The 13,358-nt window shown below is 36.9% G+C and overlaps 1 protein-coding gene across 2 annotated transcripts in view; it reads left to right on the top strand.

Annotated features, from left to right (window-relative positions):
* LOC5565398 (myosin heavy chain, cardiac muscle isoform) overlaps positions 1-13,358 on the top strand; it is a 37,290-nt gene that overhangs the window by 6,425 nt on the left and 17,507 nt on the right. The window lies entirely within an intron of this gene.

The following is a 13,358-nucleotide window of genomic DNA, read 5'->3' on the forward strand; positions in this document are numbered from 1 at the left end:
AGAGTAAAGAAATTTGTATTGATCTTCCTTAAAACACTTCTTTGGAAATAATGTTATCAATTATTACCAGAATGCATTAGGGCGGAATTTCTATAGGCTCGCTGGCAGAATTCTAGAAAACCGGAAGTCAAGGAAGAATATTTTCCAGAATAAATTCTTAAGAAGATGATGCAACTTCTTGAGAAATTTATTTTATTTGTCAATTAATTAGAGAGGTTTTAACTATCTTGTAATTTACCTCTAGAAATAAGATAAATCATCACTTGTTTTTCATTTTACCATTAACCATCTATTGCTCTACTTGCTTCAACCTTTCAACCTGCTTTTGTTTCTCCTTCCTTCGCAAGACGCTTTGAGGAACTTCGTATAAAAATCTATCCATACTCCAAAAAAATGCAATATTTTAAAGAATTTAAAAAATGGTGAATTATAAGACTTATGATCTATAAACATACTGGCAATGTTTTTGCGTTAAACTCTTGCAGTATTACAGAATAATAGACCCTTCAAAAAGTTTGTTTTGAAATTCTGAACGTAGGAAAAAATCTACATCAATATGTTCACCAGAGTATCATAAAACTTCGGAGTTGATACAAAATATTATCTAAGATTTAAGTTACAAATGTTTTCAGTAAAAACACCAATAATTTTCTATTATAAGAGACGAGGAAAAAAACAAGGACCACTTCACTTTTCTATGAGGTACAATGTCAATTCTTGAATTTTACGACAGGAATTCTGTATTTTTTTTTCGAATATTGTTTATTTAATAGATTACCAACAAAGTACTTTCAAACCTTTTTTTGTATGTGTTTCTCCAGAAATCTGATATGGAGTGATTTGTAGGGGAATATGTAGAGCAATCCCTAAAAATATTGTGATATTCCCGGAGTAGTTTTTGAACCAAAAAATTGAGAATGGATATTTTTTTTAATTTGATTCATGGAAAAATCCTGAGATTACCATTACCAAAAAAATTAGAGTTAATTCTAGACCCTGAAAGAATATTTGATGGAATTTCTAGAGAAATTTTTAAAAAGCTCAAGAATGAATTGCAAAATATTAGTAAATCTGATGAAAATTTTTTTCAAAAATTTCGAAAAGCATCGTAAGTACGGTTTAAACAAAAAAAAAATCTCTGGAAAATATTCAGATGAATCTCTGGTGAGTTTTTTCAGAAGAATCTTAGGGAATCTAAAAAAATATCTGTGAAAATATTGCAAACACAAATGCGGAGAATTTCTCTGAAAAATCATGAATAAAATTTTCTCAATTGTATTTTTTTCACAAATGCTCATGAAATTCTTGTGAAATATTACGAGCAATTCTTAGAGCAACACCTAATACCTGGAATAATCATTTGATTGTTTTGCAGGAAGTCCGGATAATTTTTACTGAGGTTTTTTTTTTTAACAATCCTGCAGAGATATTTAGGAAGAACTTTGAAAGCAAAGTGGGAAGAACTGTTGATGAACTATCTGAAGAATTCGTGGAAAGAATCCTTGCTTGTTGATCTTGAAGACATTTTTAGTGAGAGTCATAGATTTTTTTGTACTATTTTTTGATGAAATTCTTAGTTATTCCTGATCCATTTTTTCCAAATTTTTAATGGACAACTGGAGGATACTTTTAACTAACAATTGGAATTTATATGTAATAAGTATGTAGAAGGCCTTCCAGGAGAATTTATTAAAATAATTTTTAATGCATTCTCTGGAAAAAATCTTTTTTTTTATTTTTTTGCTATTTGATAGAGAAACTTTCTAGTCATCAATAAGTCTAGGAATGATTTTTCGTGAGAATCCCAGGATGAGCTCAGTGGAAACCGGTAAAGGGATTCTTGGAGAAAGCACTAAAAGGTACGAAAATAATTGAGGAAGGAATTTCTTCTCCAAGAAGGAATCTCTTCAAAGCACATGGTTGAATACCTGAATAGTTCGTGGAAGTACCACAAATGACATTCGTTGTAAGTTTTTTTTGCTAGAATTCTTGAAGAATTTTTGACTGGATTACAAAAAGAATCCAGTAGCGAAGATTGAAATTTACAAATATCGCTGATGTGCCGTGAAATGAGACAAAATAATAAACAAATAAAATCAATACAATTCTGATAAAACAACGAAATTTGGGAAAATCGTGATTATTTTTAACCGACATTACTTCTATGAAACAAGTTTTTTCTAGGCCCCCCCCCCCTAGGCCCCCTCCAGGAAAAAATCCTAGCTACGCCAATGTCTGTGTGCTATCCATAACTGTTGGATGACTGTAGTATTGACTGGTCCGCAGAATATGATAAACTGAACTGCCGTTGTAAAGTTTCCAAAAACGCCAATTTGTCATAAATTCCTCGCGGCGAATAGCCCAGGAAAGAAAAAACTGCGTTTGATGAACTACCGCAATGTTATCTTCCATAAGAATGAAGAAAGCAAAACCACGGTTTCCTCCTGGAAACATCGCGTGTCCTGTTGAGCAAATCCGTTAATATATCGCAAAAACTCTTTGTACACAAATGTAAAAAAAAGCTGCGGAGCGTGAGTCCCTGATGTTCTGGATTTGCTCAGGTGGTGCAGATTATTGATGCGCGCGCATTAGTTCTCTCTCTTGCTTTCCCGCTATGACGTCACTTTTAACACAGTATAAGAACAGCTCTTCCAAATCAACGCGATTTTTTCCGCGATGGCGACAAAAAATCGCCGAGATTTCGTTGTTGTGTCATAAAACTCTACATGTAGCAGCGAAATCGCAGCGATTGTTTGTCGCTGTCGCCGTAAAAAATCGCGTTGATTTGTGTGATCCAAAGCCACACCTCAAATCTTCAAGAGCACAAATCTAAAGAACCAGACGTCCATTCAAGCTGAAAACTATCGTTTGGTTACTCGATGGCCAATCGATCAAGTGTTCAGCTTGAACCGCTGTCGAGTTCGTTAGATTTGTGCTCTTGAAATTCTGAGGTATGCCTTCGATTTATATTCACCTTAAACAACGAAGATGCATACACTTTTTCTTATCGAAAAGTGAATCTAGGTTTATTCACGCTGTACCACACCACCAACTCCTCTCTCCTCTTATAACGTGACATAATTTCCTCACCACCCCCAATTAAAAAAAAAATGCGAATATTGATAATATATCATTACAGGTATTAGAAGCCAATTGCCGCAAGGCAAAAGTCTTAACCTTTTCAATACAGACATCAAGTTTCAAAATTCTCTAGTTTCGCCAAATCGCCAGTTATAAATTTGATTCATGTATTGCATGGACCATCAAAATTGATTCCGGATATAGATTCAAGTTTGGTGGGGTAACTAGGGTATTTCACAATGGAAAAGCGCAACATTTTTTTGGATTTTCGCACATCTAAATTCCAAGAAAAAAAAAATGAGCCGAACATTAAATTTAGCTCATTGAAAGACGGATTGTCTGAACGAACATGGGTGAACTTGTCAGCCTTAATTGCGGTTCCTCTATGCTATGTAGTCCAGGTTCAAAACTTTTTTTTTCGAAATTTTCAAATATTTTTTAAAATACTCTCGAGGCTCAAAATTTAGTGAAAATGTGATTTTGTAGTCAGTTTTAAACAATGAATCTGACAATGAGATAATATCAGCAATCCTTAATTCTTCCAGAAATCGTCCAGAAATTCTTTCACAGATTTTGGAATAGGATCATTTCTCCAATATTTGCTCTTCAAAATAATAGAAATACCTTCAGTATTTTCTACAAGGTTTACTCTAAAAGTTTGCTTTCGTCCAAATTTGATCCCTCCAAGAATTAATTCACAGTTTATTCAAGGCTTTTCCAGAAAATTTATTAGGAACTTCTAAATTAACACCAACAGCAATCCTAATTAAGTTGCTGCCGCAATATCTCTTGGAGTTTATTACTTTTGCAGTTATTTTAAATTTATCTTGATTGATTTCTTAGGTAGGGGAACTTACGTATTCTCGGCAGCTTAAGCCGATGCCGTGCTTCTTTTGTAATTTTCTCGGACATAAGCAGACAAATTCCGTGTTTGTCTATTTACATTTATGCGTTGCTCAATCCTCTATCGATTCACACTTACAGACTTGTCAAAATGCTTTTGGAAACGTTTTAAGAACGCTGCGAACATCCCTTGTCATTGTGACTATTGTCGGCAGCCTCAATCTCTTCGGCAACTTTCCCATAACAACTGCTGGTGAATCTCTTCGGCAGCTCCAAATCAGTCGCATTTTGTGGCGTGCTCATTTGAATTGATGACATCTCCGGCGATATCGTTTGTTTAGTCTCGGAAATCTCGCCAGCGGGAAGCGGGCAGAACAAAGAATCATCTGAATGTTTCCACTGATGTGTTTTGATAGAAAAATACTGTATATTTGGCGTTTGAAATTTGGTTGCCGATAATAGTCGAAAGGTGCCGAAGCCGTAAGTCTCCCTATGTGTTGATGGATTCTATAAAATTTAATTTAATTCAATACTCCAGCAAATTCTAAAGCAAATATTCTAGTGATTCCTCTGTTCTACTTATTTTTCTTCTTCTTTCTGGCGTTATGTTCCAACTGGGACAGAGTCTGCTTCTCAGTTTAGTGTTTTCATGATCACTTATCGACTTGTGTCCCCTATCTCATTTATTCATGCCACAAAGCATACAGTACAGTAAAAAAAATGAATATCATTATTCCATGTGTTATGGTATGCATTAACATAACATCATATCCGCATGATTAAAAAAAAATGTAAGGCATTTCTTAAAATCAAATTAATTTTGGGCTCCCCTCAATATTTTTGAGATTGTTTTAAATGTTTGTAACTGCTTTTCGACCCACTTCTTAGTTGTAACATTTAAATTAAACCCACTCATTGCCTTGTGTGAATGTCAGATATGTTGAAATGAAACCTTATAAAGTTATTAAGAAAATTTCAAACAAACAGAAAAGAGTCTTACCAAAACATGTAAGTATTCCGCTGAGCAACACTAAGGTTTCCATATGGTAGAGGATTAAAAAATACGATTCTATGACACTACCCCGAATGCCACTACCCCGAATGCCACTACTCCGAACGCCATTACCCCGAACGCCAGTACCCCCGAACGCCACTACCCCGAATGGGTCATTACCCCGAACGCCATTACCCCGAATGGGTCACTACCCCGAACGCCATTACCCCGAAAGTATAATATTTATGGATATTCATATTAATATACTTGCTTCCTTTTATTATCTTATGTAACTGTTTAAGATATGTCTGATTTTCCGTGTTTAATTTTTTTTTGTCATGATAATTATCAGCCAGTTATTTTCTGTTAGTACCGGGAGCGAAAATCAAATACAACAGGTCAGTTCAACTAGGAAGAACAGCCTATTATTCAAAGAAGGTGAAATTCTGTATTGAAGTATTATAAGTATTACGGCCTTTTTATCATATGCGTTCTTGCGTCTACTTTTAAATGAAGGAATAAACTAATGCGGAAAACTTAACAGCTGCTATATGAAAGATTCGTAAGAAAGAACAGCTTATTCTCAAAAGAAGGGTGAATTTCAGATTAAAATATAAACAGCTTTAATGTGAGCCACTTCTGTGCTGATGTTACAACATGAAGAACACACTTTATAAAGAAGAGAAAATTGAAATACAGGATTTTATCTTGTTGTATAATAGGTAACTATATACCAAAAACTAATGAGGCGCTCTCTCTCCATATATCTAACGACCACCAAAAAATCAAGCAATGTGGGTTTACACCCATACAGTTATCCCTGTGATGTACAATACCTAACCTTCACTTCTTTCGGTGGTTGGATCACTTGCTATTTGACCCCTCAACAGTGTTGCAGCTTGGTAATTGGAGTTTCAAGTGAAAAATGATTTCGAGTGAATCCGAAACATACTTCAGTATCTCTGATGGCGGAGAATATTCTGCCCATCTATTTTCAACACCTGAAAGACCACGTTTTTATCGCCGTATTCGAATGCTATCGAATTCAAGCTCTGATGATTCTTCAGCACCAGAAAACCAGCAGCAAGCGTCTACCACGAGCCACGTTTCAACCGATGAGGTTAGGGTTAACAATGAGACATCGGAAGGTAAACTAATACATTTTAAAATTTATAACTTAACTTATTCTTTCAATGTTCCACTAGAATCTATCACCATAAAACCAATTAAGCGGAAGCGACGCTCTGGTTTGTCGTACGACTCCGTTGGCCGGATTGATCATAATAATCATAAAGAAAATGCATTGTCTCAATCAAAACGCATAAAACTTCATCGGCAAAAGTTCAGAAGCATGGTGATTGAAAAACCACAAGACTCCGCTGAAAGACATCTAGCTAGTGATGATGAGACTATAACAGTTTCACCGTCAACAAGCTCTGAACCCGCTACACATGACGCAGACGATGAAAATATCAAACTTATCCTGCCCATAACTGCATAATTGTAACATTCGACAAAAGTAGGCATTGAGTAAATGGAATACTAAGTGTGCATTTTATTGCAATATGGGAGGAAACTAAAATTTCAAAAAATTACCAGGAACACAAAAATGCTTATTTGAGGCTGATATTATGTACAACGCATTTCGCATACTAGAGGAATAGCCAGAAAATAATTCTGATAGAAATTTCATTGCTATTACATTACGAGGCTCATTTATAATCTCAATGTGACTGTTATGCGGTTATAATTACCAATGTGACAAAACAACTTGGTATTTTTTTCGAATTTTCTAGAACAATCTCACAGATTTCAGTAAGTTGATCAAAAGTATTTATCATTTGATGACTCTCCACGGTATTAACTCCATTTTGTCAAAAATGTCGAATGTGACTGTTTTGCAGTTATGGGCAGTATCCGAACAGTGAGAGGAAAGTTAAAATGTTGCTATAACGGTTTTACATACCATCTCAACAAAAAGGTAAACTATTGTTTTTTTTTTATGTCAAATTGTTTAACTTCTTTCTTTCTAATAGACGAATGACGCTAAATATTGGGACTGTGAGCTACGACGAACGCCTGGACCAGCCGGCCCTTGCGGTGGTCGTGCAATAACACGTGGAACAGAGCAAAATTCAAATATCACCATTACTAAAGAACACAACCATGAGCCAAGTTCTCTCCGAGTCGAGTCGGCAGTGTTTCGTTCAGAGTTAACAGAACGCGCAATTGGTTCATCGGATAAGCCGGAAAAAATCATACGTGAGGTTTCAGCGTCTACAGTACCGGAGGTAATTGTATTAATGTTTTATCTCTCAATTCTTCTCTCATGCTACGTGTGTGTGTCTTGTCTTGAAAATTGATTAGCCTACTGTTCTCTCATACACTTGTGTGAGACCAGAATGAATATAAGGGGTTGTCTGTTAATTACGTAAGACAATTGTGTCGAAAAACGGCCCTCCCCCATGGTAAGATTTATTGTAAGGAAATTAAAAATGATTTGTATGGCGCGTAAGAAATCTCACAACTACACTACCATAAATACTCTTACGTAATTAATGTAAAGCCCCTAAGTCCAAGCAAATATCACTAATACACTTTCTATCAAATAATCTATAGGTACAATCATCGCTAAGCCGAAATGCACAGCGCAAAATCATCCAAAAACGCAGGAGAGCCGATTTTCCAAAAGATCCGGAAGATTTGGACAATATAGACAACATTGACATTCGATTTCAAAAATCTTTGGACGGCAAACCGTTCCTTCGACGTGTACTAAACACTGACGAGGGGACGATAGTCATTTTTATTTCGGACATGCAGCTGCAACTGTTGTCGAAAGCCAAAGTCTGGATCATGGACGGCACGTTCGCCACGGCACCTCGTTGCTTTAAGCAAATATTTACCATCCATGGTAGCATTGGCGAGACACAGTCAAGACGATTTGTTCCTCCCGTATTCATGTTGTTACCCAAGAAAAATGAGTCGACGTAAACAACGGCGTTTACCCACTTATGCGAAATAGCTGAAGAACACCACGTCGAGCTAGATCCCGAATTAATTTTAACGGATTTTGAGCTCGCAGAAATAAATGCTGCTAAGAATTTGTTCTCATCTGCAGAAATACATGGCTGTTTCTTCCATTTCAATCAAAGTTTGTTTAGGAAACTAAAAAAACTTGGGCTACAACGCGAATACGGGAGGAGCAAATCATTGGAACTGTCGTTCAAACAGCTCGTTCCCTTGGCCTTCTTGCCAGCAAAATAAGTACCAATGGCTTTCGACAAGCTGCACAAGCAGTGTCCCAACAAGTTAAAAGATTTTTTTCGATACTTTGATGAATACTATGTTAATGGTCCAGCACAGAAAAGGAATGGCCGTAGACCAAAGTTTCCACCAACATTGTGGTCGGTCTACAAAAACGTATTACGAAAGCTTCCTAGAACTTCTAACAACCTTGAGGGATGGCACACTAAATGGAACAGTCTTCTACGTTCGGAAAATCCATCATTTTACACGGTCCTTCATCAGTTCCAATTTGAAGAGCGGAGTATAAATGTAGAGTATCTACGCGTTCTGAAAGGAGAACCTGGAGCAACAAGACGCAAGAAGCACATTAAACGTGATAAACAGCTCGAAAAGATAGTGAAGAATTATGATCGTAATGTAGATCACCTTGATTTTTTGACTGGTATCGCCTTATTGTTGATAAATACTTAGATTTACTATGATGTAATTTTTGATTCCCTTATAAAGTTGTACATCAAACCTATATTGTTCATTTCATATATAATATTTAGAAATTTTTTAGATGGATAATTTAAACATTCGGGGTAATGGCGTTCGGGTAGGGGCGTTCGGGGTAATGACCCATTCGGGGTAGTGGCGTTCGGGGTAGTGACCCATTCGGGGTAGTGGCGTTCGGGGTAATGGCATTCGGGGTAGTGGCGTTCGGGGTAATGGGATGGAGCCAAAAATACGTAAGCCTATGGTCAAATTTCCAGCTTTTGACAAGAAAAAAAAACTTAAACGTGTATTCCGCGAAACAAATTCAAAAATGTCGTTTCGTTTCGAAATATTCCGTGAGATATTTGATTTCGTATCGAGTTACACGAAACATTTTTTTTAAATTTCGTTTCGTTTCGTTATTATCAGCGCAAAATATTCCGCGTATCGTTTCGTTTCGTATCGTCATGGAAAAAATCCATATCGCATACCCTTAATAGAAGCAGCCGGATTGATGATGGCGAGTTTTATTCCACATCATTAGGTGTCTATCCTTTAGGTGTTGAGTTACAGCTTAGTGAAAGCTGCAAAAGCGATAACTGATGAAATTTATTCAGCTAAGATTTGTAGCTGAAAAACGTTTGCGTTACAGCTGTATTAACGCTAATCGTTCTATTTTTGTCAGCTTTCATATTTTGCTGCGTTCGCTGCTTCAATTCAACTGTTATACAGCACAAAGCAAATAATCTTGGCTTATAGCGCTAAAATTGTTAGTTGGGTAAACTTATTGAAAAGGTCGTTTTGAACATAATGATGGTCCACATCAACGAAAATTCAATTTTTGACAATGAACAGTTCAGATTTCACCATGGACATTCAACCACTCTTCAACTTTTACGTGTAACAAATTTGATTCGTTCCAACAAATCTGAAGGCTATTCCACTGGTATTACTCTTCTAGACATAGAAAAAGCATTCGACAGTGTTTTGAATGAAGGTTTGATCGTAAAATTAAAAAAAACTTTAATTTTCCAACATACATTGTTGGAATAATCCAAAGTTATCTGTCAAATCATACACTTCAGGTTAATTATCAGAACTCCAGATCTGAAAGCCTTCCTCTAATAGTTGGTGTTCCTCAAGGCAGCATTTTGGGACCAATATTATACAATATTTTCACATCTGACTTACCTGAGTTACCTCAGGGATGTCAAAAATCTTTGTTTGCGGATGACACAGGCCTCTCCGCCAAAGGTCGAAGCCTGCGTGTCATATGTAGTCGATTGCAAAAAAGTTTGGATATTTTTTTCTTCATACTTGTAAAAATGGAACATATCTCAACCTAAAGTAGTCCGATTGATCTAAAATTTTCAATACACCTCCCAAATAACATGAATTTCACTCAACTGAACAATCGCAATATTTTAATCACCAACTTTTGAACTATTATGAATCTCAATTTTTGTAAAAAATGGCATAAGTTTATTTTGGAAACTATCAGTTTTACTGAAAAAAAAGTGATTTTCTACAAACTTGGGTATGTTTCTAAATGCACAATTTAGCTCGATATATTTCCATTTAAGAATTATTTTTAACTTAAAGTTTTATATTTTTCATCAAAATTTGAAATTTGCCTCAACTCAAAAGTTTGAATACAAAAAGCCCCGAACTTGCAGGTTGGCAATTTAAAAATACTTTCAAGCTGCGGTGAGAATTACAGGTTAATCGGATTATTAGAATCTGAGATCCAAGTCTCTCAACTTGGCAATATTGTATAGATAAATGTTTTTTGTTCAACTTACCTTCATATTATATGGTTAAACATACCTTGAAGTCTCGTACAGTTCGATTATTTGAACATCATCTTAAAATCAAAAACCTGTACTTTCGTATGCAAATGAAACTATCTGCATCTTTTAGCCTCTGGTTTAGTTGCCCAAAAATACTTCATAAACTGCAATAAATTGTTCTGTTGTGTTGTTTATTTAAACTTTATTTCAATGTTCCTAAAATATTCTAAAGCTTTGAAATCAAAAATGCATTTATGCCGAATAAAACACTTTTAAGGAATTATTATCTAATACTGTATTATACAGGTATGTGTGTTCCGTTTTTATCACGTTCCGATTTCGTAAACAAACAATTCCGTTTTTATCAACACACAAAAAATGATATTTTTATTTTCAGAATTTTAAGAATTCTAACTAAATTCTTATTTTGAAGCAATTTAAATGCTTTTCAATAGCCTCAGAGTTGAATTTTCGACATTATGTTAATGTTGAGCACCTACGACACATGGTAGGTTTCGACTCATATCGTTTCAATAAGGTTTGACATCTTTTTATCGACTAATCAATCGAAGTTCTCAAACTTATCATGGTCTGTTGGACAAGATTGACCCATCCTTTGACAATCGAGAGTTGCTCTGGCCACGTCCTAGCAAGAACTGGAATTTATGATTAGTTGAAAACGCACTTAAGAGGGACTTCTCCTTTTTCTTATATAACATGGCATCAAAAAATTTTGTATGTAAATTCGATACACATCATATTCAGTTCTTTTTTATTAGGGATGCACTTAGGAATGAACTTAAGAATGTTTGGGCAACGGCAAGAGACATGATCGAGATGTTATGTTGGACATTATCTTCTATCTCTCAAACTCGATAGCATTGCACAAATTTGAGCAAACCAGCAATTGAACGATAGCGCACTGACAACCAAATCGGCGATGATTTCGATACGACCGACGAGCATGGACATCCTGTCACACTGGGAGAAACGATGAAGCTCACGATGCTGCTGTTTTCGGAAACGCGGAAGTTGATAGCACTGTGATGAAGTTAAGAGTGTTCACGAAAAAATCGAAGCCGTCAAAATATAACTAAAAAGCGACATCAAGTCAGTGAAAGACGAGTGTTCCGTGAAGTTTCATCAGCAAAATGCCACATTGGAGTCCCAAAGTGTGAGGGTGGATTCTGTGTCAAGCAAGATCGGAGCACTGGAGAATCGTAACGTATTAATCATCAGCGGACTTCCCTCTATACCTGGCGAAAACCTGAGCTATACACTGAAGGCAATCGTAAAACTTTTGGCGGTAAAGGACTCGACTGTCCAAATGGTTGAGACCAGACGAATGAAATCAGGTTACAAGTCGGACAGAAATATCGGATTCCCACTGAAGACAGCACGGGACGATTTCTACAGTGCGTATTTGCGGACACACGATCTGAAGCTGCACCACATCGGCCTAGATTCCGATCGTCGTGTGTACGTCAACGAACGTCAACGTTCAATATTCGAAGCGCGGAAGCTGAAGTTGGCAGTTCTGCGGTTCGGCCAGGTCAGTCTCCTTGCTTTATAACAACACGACCTCATTTTTGCATCAGTAGACTTATGTCCGGCAACTCGAACCGATGCACATATCGTGATTATGTCAATTTTGATCCGCACGCTCTCGAAAACGCAATTTTCTTTCTTCCATGGAATCTGCTCTATAGTATCGAAAACGCAAATGAAGCCATGGAATTTTTCAATGCCCTCGTAAAAACGGTGAACGATACGTATATACCTCTTCGTGATAGTACCAGACATCTGCGACACAACCCGTGGTTTTCGGATATTGTACACCAGGCCCTACTTGAACGTGACCTTGCTTATAAAGACTGGATTTAGGTAGCAGCGCACTTGAAGGTTGAAAAACGGCAATGATACAAGATAATGAGGAACCGTGCTAATTCAAAAATTGCTCAGGCCAAGCAGCAGCGGACGAAGTGAATCGCACATTTTTGGAGAACTTCACAAGCTCAATTGCTCACCGTGAGATAAGGCCTGCGCAATTGTCACTGGCCTCGTCATTCTTTTAGAACTGTGCAAGATTGAGAAGTTGTCAATGCTATCTGGAGTATAAAAACAAATACTGTAGGTTTTGATGGCTTATCGATAAATTTCATTAAGATTATTCTTCCGCTAGTTGTGGAACAAGTAACATACTTGTTTAATTTGTTCATCCATACGTCTACATTTCTGAGTGCTGGAAGCATGCAAAGATTCTGCCACTTAAAAAGAAGCCACATTTGAACAACATTACAAATATACGCCGAATCAGTATTCTCTGTGCTCTGTCGAAAATTTTTGAGAAACATCTCAAGCTACAAATGACAGATTACATCGAAGAGAACAGGCTTCTGTCAGAGTTTCAAGCTGGGTTTCGTAAAGGACAGAGTATCAAAACCGCTATTCTCCACGTGCATGACGACCTAGCATCCATCGTTGATAAAAGAGGCTGATCGCGCACGGGTGGGACATTTCTTCCTACGTTGTGTTTGGGTAATTAATAGATACATTTACGTTTGACCGTCCGGCCATGGCGGAGGTATAGAATCAACTGGCTTTTATTGAGCAGATAGCAGATACAACACATCAGCAGATGAATGTAGTGGGGGCAACACATTTGCACAAACATACCGACCCCCAAAACCTACGGTTTTCTATTACATTGGCATTTATAATCAACGAACAGGGAACAGATACATACAATGATAGAACACTATGATACACAACAATATCGCAAGTCTCCGGCAATCGCACACGCCATTGTAGAGGAACATGGTTCTTGACCAAGCTTGCTGCAGCTCATGGCGAATCAGGAACGCATCATGTTCTGCCAGACGGCTACCTTGACGGCCACACCATCGTAGCTGGGAGGGAAGCGG

The sequence above is a fragment of the Aedes aegypti genome, chromosome 2 (genome assembly GCF_002204515.2).
Source record: "Aedes aegypti strain LVP_AGWG chromosome 2, AaegL5.0 Primary Assembly, whole genome shotgun sequence".
In the NCBI taxonomy this organism is placed as follows: Eukaryota; Metazoa; Arthropoda; class Insecta; order Diptera; family Culicidae; genus Aedes; species Aedes aegypti.